This window comes from Rhinichthys klamathensis, unplaced genomic scaffold, assembly GCF_029890125.1.
Source record: "Rhinichthys klamathensis goyatoka isolate OS25496 unplaced genomic scaffold, OSU_Roscu_1.1 h1tg000127l_1, whole genome shotgun sequence".
In the NCBI taxonomy this organism is placed as follows: Eukaryota; Metazoa; Chordata; class Actinopteri; order Cypriniformes; family Leuciscidae; genus Rhinichthys; species Rhinichthys klamathensis.
In genome coordinates, this window is record NW_026606664.1 from 3,992,143 (window position 1) to 4,011,717 (window position 19,575).

General features: G+C 38.5%; 2 protein-coding genes across 2 annotated transcripts in view; one reads left to right on the forward strand and one right to left on the reverse strand.

Annotated features, from left to right (window-relative positions):
• The window catches only part of rrp36 (ribosomal RNA processing 36), a 305,769-nt gene that overhangs the window by 58,644 nt on the left and 227,550 nt on the right, over positions 1 to 19,575 (reverse strand). The gene's annotated exons all lie outside the window — the stretch shown is intronic.
• The window catches only part of elfn2a (extracellular leucine-rich repeat and fibronectin type III domain containing 2a), a 113,651-nt gene continuing 95,130 nt past the window's right edge, over positions 1,055 to 19,575 (forward strand). Inside the window, exon 1 of the mRNA XM_056256610.1 lies at positions 1,055 to 1,141. The gene's annotated coding sequence lies outside the window, so the exon portion shown is untranslated. The remainder of the gene's footprint in view (positions 1,142 to 19,575) is intronic.

The following is a 19,575-nucleotide window of genomic DNA, read 5'->3' on the forward strand; positions in this document are numbered from 1 at the left end:
ACACCCTCAGAAGAGTCATTCTTTAATTCACGAACCAAACCCTTAAACGCACATTTTGTGTCTTTAGTGACCGGTGATGTCATTCACTACCCTCCACCTCATTCATTTTTTTTTTTTAAAAGTTAGACATCAACCTTCTTTGTATTCCTCAATCAATTCATTATAAACTAAATAAAAGGAATTTTTTTAAATAAAAAAAATGCAATACTTCTTCATTAGTTCCTGCAGGCAGAAAACAAAAGAATAGAAAGTATCATCAGCAAAACATGAAATGGCTCAGTGATTTCCTGCAGAGCAAGTACTGAATGCCAGATATTAGTGTCACTGTCATGATGGTGGATCTGCTGAAGAAGCTGTCAGAGATCAAAATATTGATTTTGAAGACGTTGAAAATGATAGTTTTGAGAATATGAGCCAGATGCTGAATGTACTGGGGAATGAGCTCTGATGAGGACAGTGATGACAGTATAAAACATCTGCTCAAACTGAACCCTTTCAAGCTCCAAAAGGTAACAAAATATGCTTTATTAATTCTTCTGTAATTGTTACTTTAATATAAGGAGAGTTTTATATTATCGCAACAGGTAGTGATCTATCCTTGTTAGATATAAATCCGGGTAGCTAAAGACCCGAATATGTAATGATGATTGGGGAAACATTCATGCATTTAGGGTTTAAGTGATTCATCAAAAAGAACCAGCTCGAGAACTGAACTTGCTAATGATTCACAAAAAAAGAACAGATTTATTAGTTCGATAATCGGACTGTGTGCATTGGTTGTGTTGTATATTTTTGTTACACACACACACACACACACACACACACACACACACACACACACACACACACACACACACACACACACACACACACACACACACACACACACACACACACACGAAAAATCTGATTATTTTTAATTTCGTTGTATGATGAAAAGAATCATTTAGAGTCATTGAGTCATTCGTTCAGGAATCGGAGTACACTGATCCAGGATCCAGTTGTAACCCCCCCCCCCCCCATCTTTCTCTCTCGCCAGCTCAGTCCGTATCTCCGTCGGTCTGAGTCTTCAGCGCTGGCAAGGGATAATAAACTGCCTTTCCGCAGCAATACGTGGTGAAAGGAAGAGCCCGCAACAGAGGTAAGAATGCAGTCTCTGAATTCAATCATTTCTGTGTAAAACCAAGCTCGTGCGATTTTACTATTACTAATTTTTTTTTGTAAAATCAATATCCTCTCCATTGATGAGAAGTGATTCATTTGGAAAGCCACCTGCATGCTGATCTGTGTGCGCAGGGGGTTTGGTGAGCTGTGTGTTGCATCCCCCAGTTGAAGATAACACGGGGTTTATCAGATATTTTCTGACACTATCAGAGTTTTAAAAGATGCTTAGGTTTTAAAATGCATCCCAAACCAGAATCAGCAGATTCAGGGCATTTATAAATCCCACGCCGGGACATACTGACAATTTTCATAGACTTTAGATGTTCTTTTACAGCAGTTTCAAGTGAAGATGATGTTGATTATGTCATTTCTATACATTTGTAGCCTACATTTCTTATACATTTCATATACACTCATGCATGTGTGTTTCGCTTTCTTGGCTCTAGCAGGCTTGAAGAACTGCTTTAGTGTTCTAAAGGAAATGCCTGTCTACTTTTTGTATTTCTAGTCTTTCAATAATTAAAGAGCGAATCATTTAGGGGAATTGTCTCTTCTTGGCATGCTTTCATCGTAGCCCTATCTATTTGTCTTTGGAAATGAAACGTACTGATGGATATGAGCGATGGAGAGGGGGTGCTGGGAGAGATACGGGACGGGGGAGAGCGCCATCGTTTGATTTATAACCTCACAAATACGCAGCGACTGGCGAAGCCTGGGGTCTCCGCTTTGACTCGCTGTCATTTTAACAGCAGCCGCCGATTACACCAGAATACTGATAACAGTAACACACAGAAGAGCTCCCTCTGCAAGGGCTCCAGAAAGCTCTTTACCACAGCATGGAGAGAAATCAATGTGATTAGGGAGCTTCAATGCAACCACACCTGTTTCATTACAGCACACAGACAGCGGCAGCGGGAATATACGAATAACGCTCGAATCGAGTTTTGTAGCTGTTAGTCGTTTTTTTATTTATTTAATAATTTTTACCTTTAAGCGATTTATATGATGGTATACTACAAAAATTTGACAATTTGTGCTATTTGTTTTCTTTATTCAATTATTTTAAATCATTATATTAATGAAAACATCGTATAAATTTCGTCAATATTCACATTATATGCATTTTAATGTAGCCTATAGAAATATTTGCAATTAGATCAAATAAATTTCACCTTTTTCTCTTGTCGGCATGAAACAGAAGATGCATATCTTTTCTTCCACATTTCAACACTTTGAAACTAAAACACCTGTTTGACCACAGTAATTTATTAGTTTTGTAGTTCCTGCTTTGTGGACGGTACAGCACGAATTCGTCTTGGGGGAATGGCAGATAGGCTACAAGACCTTCACAGTGGCCAGAGGGATTTTGAGCCATTTCTCTTCCAGAACAGTGTCCACTATGTAATGTTGGTTAAGGGAAAACGTTTTCTGACTTGTTCCTCCAAAACACCCCAAAGTGGCTCAAACATATTCAGATCTGGTGACTGTACAGGCCATTTCACTTTCATGTTCATCAAACCATTCTGTCACAAGTATCGCTGTGTGTATTGATGCATTATCATGCTGATACACGGCACCCACATCAGGGTACAATGTTTGAACCATTAGGTGAACATTATCCTCCAGAATGGTTCGGTGGTCCTTGGCAGTGACGCCCATCAAGCACAGTAGGGAATGCCATGATATTGTAGCTCAAACCATCACTGATCCACCGCTGTGCTTCACTCTGGGCAGCAACAGTCCCGATGTTAAGCCTCTTTGGGGCTTCTCCGCAACATAACTCCCACGGATGTGGGAAAGATAGTGAAGATGGACACATACAGAGAACAATACATGTTTCACATTGTCCACAGCCCAAGATTTGAACCATCGGCACCAATGAAACCGACATTTGGCATTAGCATGAGTGACCAAAGGTTTGCCTATAGTGGCAGTTCGAACATAAATATTGACTCTGTGCTCCAGACGAACCGTTTTGGTGGAAATAGGAGAGTCGAGGAGCTCATTTAATTCTGCAGTGTGTTGGGCAACAGTGGTTTTATGTTGTTTTTTTTGGATACAATCCGGGTTAGTACCGGGACATCCCTTTCAGAGAGCTTCCTCTTGTGTCGACAGTTACACCTATTGGATGCAAGTCGTCCTATGCGGTGGTATGCCGACATTACCCTGGATACCATAGCTCTCAATACACCATAAAGACATGCTATACTGGTCACAGAGCCAGAGAGACGCACACCAACAATTTGTCCTTTTGTGGACTCTGATATGTCTCCCATTATGCTGTGTGGATTGCAATAATTCATATACAGCTGTGCTATTGCTCTGCTATTTCAACTTTCACACTTTTTACTGATGTTATATCAGTGAAGATTGGCCACCAAACCATGCATATATAGGTGAAACCTCCAACACTATATTGGACAGGGATTCAGTTTCATTGTCCAATCACTATGTCTGAGTAAAACTGCTTCTTGTAGGGCGAGACTTGTTTTTGTCCATTGGGAGTTGATTGGATGGTTGTATAGTCATGGTTTGCTATTGTTCGATCTCATGTGAGTGACAGGTTGCCCCGAGATGTTGCAGTAAGAGGAAAAGAGGAAGTTGTTTTGATTAAATATTAGGAGGGCACTTGAATGAGGGCACGAACAAATCATTTATAATAAATGCAATATTCCATAAAAAGTAAAAAAAGAATTGTCAATTTTGATTTTGATTGAATGTTGTCATGTTGTCTTTAAGGAATGGTATCAACTAAATCATTTTGCTGACAAACTCTAATATACCCTGCCCACGACTTGTTTTGTAAAAAAATATTTTTCGAAGATTATTAGAGTACGTTGCCGTTTCTTTGAAACCTTTTACACTCAGAACTTACACTCAGAAATTGCTAGTGAATTTCACAAGTAAAGTAAAATAAAAGTGACTAGTAAATCCTACGCCAAATTTTCTTCAGTGGAAATACGTTAGCATGGAATCAAGTACTGTCATTAGGTATTTAAAATGAACACAAAATGGCATTTGCTTCTGTAAAGAACAAGTAGATACACGACAAACAGGATATTTAACAAGAAAAAAAAATACATATCCTAATTTTTTTATCAAAAATGAATGGGCTTCGTTTTATTATCGGAAACTGATTAAATTGTAAAAAGGGGCGGAGTTGAAAAATACCACTACTTAGTGGTGTCACTCGAAAAGGAAAGTTATTCTTGACCATGGTCTTATTGTAGAAGATGTAATGCAGGTTATTCCACACTGTAAAAAAAACGTTGGTTTAACTTAAAAAAGTTGCCTTATTTTTGAATTTGTTGAAATTAAACAATTTTAGTTGATACAATGAAGGAGATTGGTTTAATAAATATAACTTTTAAAAGATTGTGTTATCTGAACAACATTAATTATCGAAGTTGATTTGACAAAAGAAAAAAAAGTAGCGATGACAAATTATGAAAATAATTTTTTACAGTGCAAAAAAGGTGTTGTAAGAAAGTAAATAGGGTTCGTTTAGATTTTGATTGGCTTTTTTTACACTGCGCTTGCAGCAGATTTACTTATGGTTTGGACGAGAAGCTGAGTCTTGGGTTAAACCACAATGACTGAATTCTTAAGATGATGAATTGACCCCTCACTGCCAAAGCCTATTTGCCCCATATGGCAATGCTGAGTGTGTGACTTCATTATTTGCAGCCTGGTTTGCAGGCTTTTGATTTATCTCCGGCCTTTTTTAGACACATCCAAAGGTGCCAGAAGTGAGTCACGCAGCTGCTTGTTTAAAGGTGCAGGTTCACGAAAGTCGTGTGTTTAAATTAATCGTGAACTCATGCCCACGCGTCCACCCCAGCATGTTTGCCTGCGGGACTCTCTCTGTGCTGTTTTAATGAACGCACACGATCCAATGTTGCCAGCAGGCGCATAATGACATGCTATAGGCATATGGTTGGCTGGTCAATGGTAGATCTATTTCATATCGAGATCACATAGAGAGGGGCAGATACAAAGCATGAAAGAGCAAGCGAGACGAAGGGATTCGAGATGCTGAAAGAGCACGCACACAATCCGTACTTTGATGTTCATGTGTCTGTGACCCAAGCGTGCCTGCCAATAAAGACAAACTGACCCTCTCTAATTTATAATACAATTACTACAGCCTCTTGAATACGAAATCTGAATGAACATCCTGAATATTAATGAATGACTGTATTTAGTTTTATTAACCCTTATTAAATGCATAAATGTTTCGCCAATCATTATTACATATTCGGGTCTTTAGCGACCCGGATCTATATCTAACACGGATAAATCTCAAACGCAGGTTTTTAGAATGTATGTTCTGAAAAAAAAAAAAAAAAAAAAAAAAAAACATATTAAAAGTTGGCCTGGTTTATGTTACTAAAAAAATATGGTTCTTTAATGGTTCTTTGTTGTACTTTTTTTAATAGATTTTTTTAGGAAAGATCCTAAAATCCCAAATTTTATGCTCCTCGGTTTCTGAAAAGAACTATTTAAAACCGTGTCTCTCTATATAGAGTTCTTGAGTTAACTGTAGTACTTCTGTTATATTTTATAAATTGGCGTTTGAACCTTTTTAATATTTAATGCATTTAAATAAATTCATATTTGAACTCTTAAAGGGATACTCCACTTTTTTTTGGAAATAGGCTCATTTTACAACTCCCCCAGAGTTAAACTGTTGAGTTTTACCGTTTTTGAATCCATTCAGCCGATCTCCGGTTCTGGCGGTGCCACTTTTAGCATAGCTTAGCATACATCATTGAAGTGGACAAGACCATTAGCATTTCAAAAAAAAAAAAATGACCAAAGAGTTTCGATATTTTTTCTATTTAAAACTTGACTCTTCTGTAGTTACATCGTGCACTAAGACCGACGGAAAATGTAAAGTTGCGATTTTCTAGGCTGATATGGCTAGGAACTATACTCTCATTCCTGCGTAATAATCAAGAAACTTTACTGCCGTACCATGAGAGCAGCAGGCGTAATGATATGACGCAGCGCCTGAAAATAGTTCCGTTGTGTTGACGGAAGGTGGCCTATTTTCAGGCGCTGCATCATATCATTACGCCTGCTGCTCTCATGGTACGGCAGTAAAGTTTCTTGATTATTACGCAGGAATGAGAGTATAGTTCCTAGCCATATCAGCCTAGAAAATCACAACTTTACATTTTCCGTCGGTCTTAGTGCACAACGTAAAAGAGTCAAGTTTTAAAATATCGAAACTCTTTGGTCATTTTTTTTTTTTAGAAATGCTAATGGTCTTGTCCACTTCAATGATGTATGCTAAGCTATGCTAAAAGTGTTACCGCCAGAACCGGAGATCGGCTGAATGGATTCAAAAACGGTAAAACTCAACAGTTTAACTCTGGGGGAGTTGTAAAATGAGCCTATTTCCAAAAAAAGTGGAGTATCCCTTTAAAGTTCTAGATTCTAGGTTCTCTCAAGATCCCTCTTACTTTTGACAAATTGTAATTGTGAATTTGAATTGTAGAATGTTTTTGTAGAACCTCAAGTTCAGCAAAGAACCATGTTTTTATCAAGAATTTCTTTTTCATTATATAGGGTTCTGTGGCTGTATGGTTTTTTGAAGACAAGACTGATACATTTCATATTGGAACTCTAAGATTCTAAGTTGAACTTGTAGGTTCTAAGTTCTCTACTTGCAGTATTTGGCATATGTGTTCATTTCTTTCTTTTTTTTTTAGAACTTCCATTGTTCAATTGCAAATACTTACTAAATGGAGATCTAAAAATCGCTATGTTTGTTCTTTGAAAAGTTCTTGATGTTCTTCAGGGAAGCACCTTGTTTGCCGCAACGGTACATAAATGGTTTTCTGAATAACCATGTAACCAGGTTCCCCTATGGCATCTTAAATATACATTTAAAATGGAATCTAGCTTTAGAACCATCTTGGTTATAATTAGAACCTTTATTTTTAAGACTTTTGTCTGAACTGTTTAAGCCCTTGTTTGCAGCAGCAGTACATCTATAGATGGTTTTCTGAAGAACCATGTGACTACGTTCTCCTATTGTATCATACATTTACATGTAAAATGTCCTGCTATGGAATCAAGCTGTAAAACCCTCTTGCTTCTAATTAGAACCTTTAATATTTTTAAAAGACTTTAGTCTGAGCAGTTAAAGACAGCTGGCATCTTTAATAATAGTGATAGACTGAGGGAAGGGAGAGCAGGTGAGAGAAGGCAATTAATGGCTTTTAATCTAAAGTGAAAAATAATCAATAAGGTGTTCAGGGCCAGTGGGGATTCTGGACTTCAGGAGTGTAGCCATCCAGCTCAATATGCTGTAGCCAATAAAGTATGTGTGTGGTCTGGTATCTGCGCATATGCTTGGTGTTGAAGAAATCAGGTGTGACTGAGCGCCAATTTGGGCTGAGCCTACAGTGAGACATTCACACACAGCTGCGTAGATCCACACTCGCACATCGGGCATCAGCTTATCTTAGACTCTGTCCCAGTGCATTTCCAGTCTGACCATTATTCCTTCTCCCACACTGAGAGATGGCAACTAAGAAAACCGTTAAAAGCCCCATTCACTCTCTTGTGTAAGGGCTTTGTCTACGACATTATTTTAGCCAGTTAGACAACTGCCAGTGAAAGATGGGCGATTTTTTCCCCCCTTTAATTTATGGATATCTTGCGGCTACCTTTGTAAGTCTGAAATGTTCTGACTTAAAAGTGTCTGAATTTGCTAAGCATTATATATATATATATATATATATATATATACTGTATGCATTTATAGATATATACAGTATATATATATATATATATATATATACAGTATGTATATATATATATATATATATATATATATATATATATACCGGTATATATATATATATATATATACTGTATATATATATATATATATATATATGAATGCTTAACTCTTTTTTTTATAATATAATTTTTTATAAATTCTAATACAACCGAATGTTTCTAAGAGAGCATTTTGGTTTGCTGACTGTCTGCATGCTAAATTCAGGCAAAATTAATTTGTGCTATAATCCAAAGTTTTTGATGTTTATCTTTTTTGATGGCATCTTTGACTGTCAAGTTAAAAAAAGATTGTAAAGAATTAAATGTCCTTATTCCTTTATATCTGCGGGACTCGCGTGTGATATCTGTCTCTCATTAGCAATCGCGACCTGCTTCATACCACAGTCATGTTAAAAACATGAATTTTTCCACTCATCTATAAACATTATTAAATCCATCAGCATGACGGCAAGTTCCATGATTCCGCTTATCACTGCGTCATCAATCTACGCATTTGTTATTGTAAGAGGTTAGCGACCCCTTGCGGCAAAAAAAAAGACATATTGTAGCTGTATTGTAGAGACACTGCAAAATAAGCTTTTTATTTGAACGGCTTCTTACAACTAAGAAAAGTCAAGTATAGCGAACTCTAGAGCAACGCAATAACCCGTACTACTGAGTAGACATGCATATCTGAGGCTTAACCTGCATTTAACTCCAGTTTGTGTCTAATATAGTCATAATGTCAAACTATTTCAGTTGGACACAAGGGTAACACTTTACTTGAAGGGGTGTGCATAAGACTAACATGACACCTTCATAATCATGACATGACACATGTTATGAATATGAAGGAAGTTTTGTGCATGTTTATGACAACTGTCATTAAGTGTCATTTGCTCAATTATGACATTTTTAATGCAAATATGACATTGTTTGAGATGTCTTTGTTATGACACCTTGACATAAACCAATACATCATAACCTGTCAGTGTCTTTGTCATGACAACTTGACATTACTGAGACAACACAACCTGTCATAAACATGACATAGCAGATTAATTATCAAACTTAAGAAACCACTTAGCTTTATTGTTTAACATTACATTAAACTGTCAGGTGGTTGGTTTTGACATTGGCTGTCATGAAGCCATTATAACTTTTTAATGACAAATTAAATGTGTACCACTGTAGTTGAGGTCACGAAAAATATTCATGACACAGTTATAATGGCCTCATGACAGCCAATGTCAAAACCAACCACATGACAGTTTAACTTAATTTAATGTCAAGTTGTCATGACAAAGACACTGACAGGTTATGATGTTATGGTTTATGTCAAGATGTCATAACAAAGACATCTTAAACAATGTCATATTTGCATTCAAAATGTCATTATTGAGCGAAAGACACTTAATGACAGTTGTCATAAACATGCATAAACCCTACTTCATATTCATGACTCATGTCATGGTTATGAAGGTGTCATGTCAGTCTTATGCACACCCCCTCAAGTAAAGTGTTACCGACACAAGACACGGCAAGTTACCACTCTTCAATTTCAGTTAGATAATTAATAATGTACACTGTTCGTTCCGTCAGCAAACTTAAAAATGACATGGTATGGATAAAGTCTGACTATTAAGCTTATAGCCTGTGGTTAAAAAAACATTTATTGTTTAAGAAATAGAGTTCTCTCAGAAACAAATCTGACTGTTTAATGTCTCCCATTAAACATTTTAATTCGCTCTAACTGATCTGCAATTTGCCATTGAACATGGCATATTGAGTAAATCTGAATAAATAATTTCCTTCCTTGATAGGTATTGGTTTTGAAGAAATACATCATGGGACTTCTAAACTGTACTTCGAAGCACAGTAACTTAATGCACCAGAAACCAGATTGCATGTTGTTTTCGAGAGTGAAACTTTTAACACCTCAGAGATGTTTTAACAATCTTATGTAGACCACTCGGGGCAAGGAGGTTTCTCACTCACACATGTACAAGCTCACAGATCCCTCTAAGCATCCCGTTACGTTTGCTTCTCTGAAAAGTTCAAAAGTTTCTCAACCCTGATTCCCTAGTGAACGTTCAACTTGGGTTTAAAGAACAGAAAACCGCCTAACTAAACTCTTTCCTTATGCTCGCTTTCCTCTGTTTCAGTTTACCCCAATTTAATTATCTTCTAAACAGTTTAAACAAGGTTACAGTTACTAACACGATTTTAAATATGTACGGGTAGAGAGGTTTGGGAGGAAGGGACCCAGTCCAATCAATGCAATTTTTTGTCGCCTTCCCTGAGGTGGGAGATTGTGCCAACCACTTCAAATAAGAGTCATTTTGACGTTTTTATTCTCTGCATCAATTAATTTTTTGTTAAATCATTTTTTTATTGAATCTGAGGCAGCATTTGTTTCCATTTCATAGCTGATCACATCTGTGGCTTTAAATGTGCTGTGATGATAATTATGTGTAATGAACGCACTGGAGAAGCCCTTTTTAATTTCATACCCGATAGCTATAGCCTACTAAGCATATGTTCAAATGTTCTGAAGTGACTTTATTGATGAATAGATTCAACTCTAGAGCACTGCTGAATGATGGCCCATGTCTTTGTACATCTCATTTGCAGTCAGTGAATTGTATTATGTTTTGGCCTCCATTACTTCCCCCCCAATATCGACTGACTGAAGGGCAGATTTTCAGGAAATTACGTGTGGGTAAATACTTGGTTTGGAACGACATATCTGTGTAAGTGCCCACATGCTACCGCGAGTCTCAAGAGTATGTAAACAGTTCCTCCCTCCGTTTTCTCCGAGCGCATGTAATAACTGCGTGCATTCATGTCCACCCTCCAGACGAGATGCATGATTTGATAATACACACATCCCTGAGTGGGGGTATTTAATTATCGTCATCTTCATAATTAGTCATCAGAGGGCCAGGAACGCCCTCCCCCCTTCGTTAAGCCTGCCCCACCCTCATTAAATCACATCTTAACGAGTCAGGATGTGACCCACGCGTGACTGATTTATTTATTTAAGCCATTTAAAGTCTCTTCCCGTCATCATGCCTGCGTTTGAGATGGTAATGGTATTTGAGCTCGCTAATTAGCTCTTGAGGTTAATTCATGGGCGGGTGGATGTGCTTTCATCAGGGGTCGTAATTGGTGGGAACAAGAAGAAGAGATAATTGTGAACCCCTTACTGGAATTTCCTTGATTTTTTTTAAAAGTGCGCTTGAAGGTGCAATATTGTTCTGAGTGCTTTTTAGCATGTTGCTATGTGGTTGCTAGGTGGCTGTTTATTGGCCTAAATAAAAAGAGCCCAAGCGTTTGATGTACTAGTCCCTTAATATGGCCTGATCACAAAAAGAATTGAGTTACAGTGAGACACTTACACTGGAAGGGAATGGGCCAATTTGTAAAAGTTAAAATATTAGAATAGACCTAAGATGTTAGAATAGACCTAAGATGGCTAATTTATAAATACTTACTGTTTAAATAGTAGGCTATAGCTACAAGATGTGAACAATGTGTTAACATTTAAGAGTGACCAAAAATTAATGATGACTGGTAATCGGTTTTCCCGATATTTCCTCGACATTTTAGTATTTTCCATAATCTGGTATCGGTTTTGTTATATCGGATTCACCGATGAGTGGCGCCATTTTGTGAATTGCGCTCAAGCCCGCCAACTGCGCCTGAGGGAAGGTGAGTCAACAACGGTGTTCAAAGGTAAAATAACTAACCTCCCTTATTAGTAAACCTTATTTATTTGAATTAGCCAAATTTGTTTAACAGCCATTAATGCACAAATTAGATAACATGCTGTAGCCTATGCCTAGTTTAAACTTGGCGCTAATAGACGAAGTCACGCAATCCGTCAAGTCTTGTCGCTATAAACACTTTATTTTACACTAATTAAATAAAACAGCCTTGAATGAGTGCATGTTGTAAATAAAACCGCTGAATGTACGTTAATTCTCTATCTGTTGTCTGTGCTCACCATTAGTCTCGTAAAGTCGCACTCATAGTATCCTACCGTAACCACGTAAAGAAAAAGAGTCGAAAAAATGATGCCTCGTCATCAATATTAATTGACATTAACAAATGCTGTTGATTGAGCTTAACTGAACCCAGAATATTCCTAGTATAGGCTATAGCTAACGCTTGCCCGTCGGTGTGTGATGGTGTCTCGTTCGCCTCTTCTCCACTAAACCTGTCACTGGTCACTTATGCCTGCTTCCTCTGCCAGGAGTCTCCTCTTCTTCACCCTCTCACCTGTCAGTCACACATGTCTACAGGGGATGAGCGGTCATGCTGAGGCCAATTGGAGAATCTGTCTGTCCAGAGATGTTGCCATGGAGACACCCGTGGATGACCATATTGTTGAATCACCATGGCAGCTGTCAATCAATTATGGGTGTTGTAAATGATGATGAAATGTGATTCCACGTGCAGGTTTGGGAGCGATTAAAAGAGAAACAAATCAATAAGTCGCAAGAGATGTGTGCTACAATCATTATTTCAAGGGCTATTCTACATTGTGTGTGCGTGTGTGTGTATTGGTACTACATACTACGCCTGTGACTGTGATTAGGAAAACTAGTTGGTCCTGGAAAATCAACATTATTTTTGAAACGCTCACGCTTTTGAAAAAGCTGTAAGTTAGTAGTGTCGGGATTTCTAGTTAGTTATTCGTCAACCTTATTGTGCAGGTTGTAGACTTGCACCTGATTTCTGATCTGGAGGTTCAAACGCATGATCCTTCATGTCTTTCCTATATTTACAGTCCTTATTTTTCTTTCAAAAGACTCGTTTATGGATTTGCAGAGATGCGAGAGGCGGCGCAGGCTGATGTTCGCTGAAAGCTCAGGGGAGTTGAATCATCATGTCTTTCTGTCTGCTGTCTCTTTGACTCTTTTACTGACGGCGTGTCTAGAGGTTGGGAAACAGCAGATGGTCCCCCAGCGCAGGAATGAGAGTGGGCGGCAGGGGAGAATGAGGTGTGGATTATCTCACAGAGAGAGAGAGAGAAACTTCTGCATTCTCTCGCAAAATGTTTGATTCTCTCACAAAAGTATTGTGTTCCCCCAAGAAACTTTGCGTAAAACATTTGCATTGTCTTGCAAAATTATTGCGTTCCCCTGAGAAAATGTTCTCTCGCAAAAGTATTATGTTCCAGCAAGAAACACTGCATGAGCTCAAAAAACATTTGCGTTATCTTGCAAAATTATTGGGTCCCCCTAAGTAACTTTGTTCTTTGTCAAAACCTTTGTGTTCTCTCGCAAATGTATTATGTTCCAGCGAGAAACTTTGTATTCGCTCGCAAAACATTTGCGTTCTCTCGTTAAACCTCTGCGTTCTCTTGCAAAAGAATTTTGTTCCCCAGATAAACTTTGCATGCGCTCCCCCAAGTAACTGTTCTCTGTAAAAACCATTGCGTTCTCTTGCTAAACCTTTGGGTTCTCTCGCTAAACCTTTGCGTTCTCTCGTTAAACCTCTGCGTTCTCTTGCAAAAGTATTGTTCCCCCGAGAAACTTAGTGTTCGCTCGCAAAACCTTTGCATTCTCTCGCAAAAGAATTTTGTTCCCCAGATAAACTTTGCATGCGCTCCCCCAAGTAACTGTTCTCTGTAAAAACCATTGCGTTCTCTTGCTAAACCTTTGGGTTCTCTCGCTAAACCTTTGGATTCTCTCGCTAAACCTTTGGGTTCTCTCGCTAAACCTTGGGTTCTCTCGCTAAACCATTGGGTTCTCTCGCTAAACCTTGGGTTCTCTCGCTAAACCTTTGGGTTCTCTCGCTAAACCTTTGGGTTCTCTCGCTAAACCTTGGGTTCTCTCGCTAAACCTTTGGGTTCTCTCGCTAAACCTTTGCTTTCTCTCGCTAAACCTTTGGGTTCTCTCGCTAAACCTTTGCGTTCTTTCGCTAAACCTTTGCGTTCTCTTGCTAAATCTTTGCGTTCTCTCGCTAAACCTTTGCGTTCTCTTGCTAAACCTTTGGGTTCTCTCGCTAAACCTTTGGGTTCTCTCGCTAAACCTTTGGGTTCTCTCGCTAAACCTTTGGGTTCTCTCGCTAAACCTTATGTTCTCTCGCTAAACCTTTGGGTTCTCTCGCTAAACCTTTGGGTTCTCTCGCTAAACCTTGGGTTCTCTCGCTAAACCTTTGGGTTCTCTCGCTAAACCTTTGGGTTCTCTCGCTAAACCTTTGGGTTCTCTCGCTAAACCTTTGCTTTCTCTCGCTAAACCTTTGGGTTCTCTCGTTAAACCTTTGCGTTCTTTCGCTAAACCTTTGCGTTCTCTCGCTAAATCTTTGCGTTCTCTCGCTAAACCTTTGCGTTCTCTCGCTAAACCTTTGGGTTCTCTCGCTAAACCTTTGGTTCTCTCGCTAAACCTTTGGGTTCTCTCGCTAAACCTTTGGGTTCTCTCGCTAAACCTTGGGTTCTATCGCTAAACCTTTGGGTTCTCTCGCTAAACCTTTGGTTCTCTCGCTAAACCTTTGGGTTCTCTCGCTAAACCTTTGCTTTCTCTCGCTAAACCTTTGGGTTCTCTCGCTAAACCTTTGCGTTCTCTCGCTAAACCTTTGGGTTCTCTCGCTAAATCTTTGCGTTCTCTCGCTAAACCTTTGCGTTCTCTCGCTAAACCTTTGGGTTCTCTCGCTAAACCTTTGGGTTCTCTCGCTAAACCTTTGGGTTCTCTCGCTAAAATTTTGAGTTCTCTCGATAAACCTTTGCGTTCTCTCGCTAAATCTTTGCGTTCTCTCGCTATACCTTTGGGTTCTCTCACTAAATCTTTGCGTTCTCTCGCTAAATCTTTGGGTTCTCTTGGACAATGCAGTGCCCTCCATCTCACACAGACACACAACAGACATTTTAAGTATTTGCACACCACTTATTATTTCAGTAGCACCTCATTGCAGTACACGAGATCCAGGGGGCGGAGTTGGATCCAGATCTAAGGGGTGGAGATGGGTAGGATTAGGGGTGAGGTTAGGGATCAGGGGGTGGAGATGGGTAGGATTAGGGGTGGGGTTAGAGATCAGGGGGCGGAGATGGGTAGGTGTAGGTATATGTAAGGTGGGAGGAGTTGGATCTGGATCCAACTCCTCCCCCTGGATTTCGTGTTCTGCAGTGAGGACCATCTCTATTATTTGGTGAATTTGACTCCAAGAAGTGTAAAAATCTGACTCATTTGCAAGTGAGGCTGTGACTAATTAAGGTTGTAGCTTAAAGGTTAAATGTCTAAAGTGCAAAAGTTCTGTGGTTTACATCTCACGGCTGTTAAAGAACAAGCATGACTGAAGAAGTGAAGGACAATGGGTTTAGATTTGCTCCAAAACCTAGTGGAACTGACTTTTCAGAATCCTAAACCTGTGAATTGAAACATTCTTCAATCTGCAGCAACTTCATGTGCCATGTAGTGCTTTGCATGAGAGACTCTATTCACAATTGATTTCAATAGAGTAGGAAGAAAGCAGAAAAATATATATTTTTTAAATTGTAGTTAAATAATATTTTTTATTGTAATTAACTCTTTTTATGCTTTTCGGTATTAAATGAAATGGAAAAGTACATTTTATGATTATTTTATAATATTTTTGTATTATATTATAATTTATATATTTTTTTGTTATTTTAATTACATTTATTTTTTTCCATCCATCCATCCATCATAGTTTTTTTAATAAGAATTTTTTTATATTTTCCATTTTAAATTTAATTTCAGTTAAAGTTTTAGTAATTTTGTTGTGCATTTTTGTCATTTTTATGTTTTTTTTTTGTTCTAAATATGCCTATATAGTTCTTATTTTTATTTCAGTTTTAGTTTGGAGCGTAGTGAAGACTAGACGCAAGACCCTGGTGTCATAATCACACAAACACATCCATGTACTGGTAAGCTGTCAACATCACCCCTGAAATTTCATTAACGAATGCAAACTCCTTGGCCAGCTTTGACCACACACACTCACTCCATCTTGCTCTGCATACTAAGAGGCTTACACACAGATCCTGTCTGTTCGGAATGGCGGGCACGCAGTGGCTGAAAAAACGGCGAGGCTTGTGTGTGTGTGTTTTTCTCGTTCAGTGTGAGTCTGTGGGTGGAAGGTCCAGCCCCGGTGCAGGCTGACTCATGGCAATTAGAGAGAAGTCTAAGACCAGCCAGAGACTCCAGATATCTGCCTGTGTGTGTGTGTGTGTGTGTGTGTGTGGCTTCACACGTTTCCTCTATAACTCTGATTGTCTTTCTGTTCTGTACTTAGCAGAAAATTATCATCATGCATTAAGCAGCAATACGCAATAAGAATAAGCTTTTCATTCCCTCTTTCTTTCTTTCACACTTTCACAGTCAGAGCATTTCAAATCGTTCTCAGTGTAATTGTCGTTAAATTATATAAAAAAAAACCTTGCTACACAGCCATGAAATCCTCTTGGCCATTTCCTGTGTTCTCACTTCCTGTAGTTGTCAGCTCTGTGTCTGAACGTTTTGAACTTCTGAAATGAAAACAAGAAAGAGCATTTTTGAATGCTTTAGAGCCAAACTGTATTTAAAACCTAAATGACATGCATCAGCAACAATTTCCTGTCGTCACTTCCTGTGGACGCCACAGTTAGCAGATCCATCATTCCTCAAGCTCTGTTGTTCCTCCGAGCTTCTGCGTCTCTCTCATTAACTTTCAAAGCACACATGAGGAGAGGTAATTTCATGACGGTGCACTGCAATCTCCTCTCAGCCTCCAGGCATAGCATGTGCCATTAATTAAAACTGTGCTAATGTCTAGTAGCAGGGGGAAAAAAAACACAATAAATTTATTTTTCAGACAGTCATAATTTCACCTTTTATGTGCCGAGACGCATATGCTCCATTATTACCCAGCCTTATCGCAGTTGTACCGGAAAAAAGCAAAAGCGTGTCTGCATTTTCATGGTTTATGCATGGTGCGCGTGTTCGTACAGTTGTCGAAGGATTTTCTAGGTTTTTGTGTCAAACAGACAAATCTTTTAAAACCCCTGCAGTCTTATGCTTTCAAACAACAGCTCTTTGTAGTATCAACATTGTTTTCTGGTCAGTATTTGGATTATCATTCCTTCCTAGTCCTTTGCTATTATTCCATTATGAACTACATTTCCCAGAAACCTTTGCCTGGACTCATTATTGTTTGACTACATCCACCTGTGTGTCATTAGCTTGTTAATGTCTGTGTATTTAAGCCCTGTGTTTTCTCTCACTCTTTGCGAAGTCATGAGTGCTCTATCTTGTTTCCCTGGTCTATGGTCTATGGTCTATGGTCTATGGTCTATGGTCTATGGTCTATGGTCTATGGTCTATGGTCTCGATCTCCCGCCCATTTCCGTTTACCTATGTTTTAGAATCTGCCACTGTTTGTATAGTTTGCCTTTGTTTTAACCCTCTGCCTGTTACATGGATTATGATTTTGGATTGCCCTATTAAAACTGCATTTGGATCTTCAACCTGTCTGTCTGGTTTCCTGTTGGTTCATTTAATGGATTTTTTTTAAACACACTCACACAATGTTTATTTTACATAAATATATAATAAACTTCTGATGAATAATTTCATTATTGTTTTTAATTATAGTGTGTACCTTCATTTAGTGTGATATTGAATTTAGATTTATTTTTTATAAATATATAGTTATTAAAAACTATAATTAAAAATTATATAATTAATATATATATATATATATATATATATATATAAAAATTCTTATTTCATTTTAAAATTAAATTCTTAAATCATAGATAACATACATATGTATCATTCTTATTTAATTTTATAACATGAATGAATAATTCTACACTTAAAATGAATATTTTCATTATATTTCTTTAAAAAGTATATATATTATCACACACACACACACACACACACACACACACACACACACACACACACACACACACACACACACACACACACACACGAACACACACACACACACACACACACACACACACACACACACACACACACACACACACACACACAAACACACACACACACACACACACACACACTAAAACTTTTATCTTTTCATTTATATGATTACAGACTTTCAAGGTAAACTTTCCAGATTGTATAGCCCATTCAAAATCCTTTTATTACTTAAATTTGTTATCATTGAAAACTAATGTTAAAGCCATAACGGTGACAACCATGAAAACAATGATAGGAACTGTCCATGGTGCTGAAATCCACACCACCGTCGCCACTGGTGCTCTCCAAGGTGCTGAAACAACTCTGTGGGCCAGACCAAATCATGTTTGTGTGGATGACCAAGACATTCCCCAGTATGCTTGTTTTTCAGTGTTTGCATTGTTGGCATGCGTGCCTTTACCGCTGCGTTGTTGTTCCTACGTATGTTCGTGTAGGTGGACAACCGTGAACGGATGTAGACGTGGCTTTCTCTGCGTGTGTGGGTAGGCAATCAACCATAATTGGCTACATTCTCCTCACCATCTGGTCCAATTAGAAGCTGTGATTTCCATCATAGTGTGGGCACGGAAATCGGCCAGAGGGCCTCCTGCCCAAAATGCCAACATTTTTTTTCGGCGTTCCAAGGTTACTGAATCAAAGGCGTTATTGGTTTGAGATAACGTCGTTTAGGATGCCTTCATAAGAAGGCTTATGGGTGTTATGCACTGAAATACATTAGGGCTGCATGATATAAAGAAATAAAATCGATATCGTGATATGGCTTAGCTGGTTTAAACTGGATGTAGCTGGTTTAAGCTGGTCAAGTTGCTCTCTCAGCCAAGCTGGTGTTTAGCTGGTTTTAGCTGGTTGGTCAACTGGTTTCCCAGCCTGACCAGATAAGACCAGCCTAACCATTTAAAGAAGTGGTCAAAACACCTTTAAAACCAGCCTGCATGCTAAACAAGATAAGACTCAAAAAAAGTTCTCAACTTTTCCCCCTAAATATTTATAATTATTGTACGCCACAAAAAAAATGTTCGTTATCTTTTTATATCGCAATATATCTCAGAAAACAAACAAACATTGCAATGTCAATCTTTTCCAATATCATGAAACCATAAAATACATCTTGCTAAAGTGGCTTTTCTATTATTTAGCACTGTTTTTTTTTTATTCGTTCTGGACGTCGTTGTATTTGTCTGAGGCATCCAGTCATCGTCTACCGGGCCAGACTGCCCTCACAGGTCACTGGTCCTCAGTGGCTCTTCATTCTCACTGTAACCAAGTCCGAAGCCTCTAACCCAACTGAAAGTTCCTCACCATGGTGATAATGACTGCACTGCCCTTTCCCCACCTTTTGATCCGTGTCAACGGGGCTGGACTGCATCGCTGCCGGTTCAGGCACCGACTCTGACATTTAAAAGAGTAAACGTTCGAGAGGATGCCGAGCACCCCATTAATGTCAGCAGTTGGGTAACGTTTGCTTCTTTCATCCACGTTTCAAGATATGATGAGATTTTAGTTGGAGTTATTCTATAGATTATTATTGTGTTGCTGGAGAAATGGACGCTGTCTCTAAGAATAGATTAGGTGGGCCAGCTTTATATTCAACTGATGTCTTTAAAAAAAAACTTGAAGCACAACAGCAGGTTCTTTGTTTTACCATATAAAGAGAAAC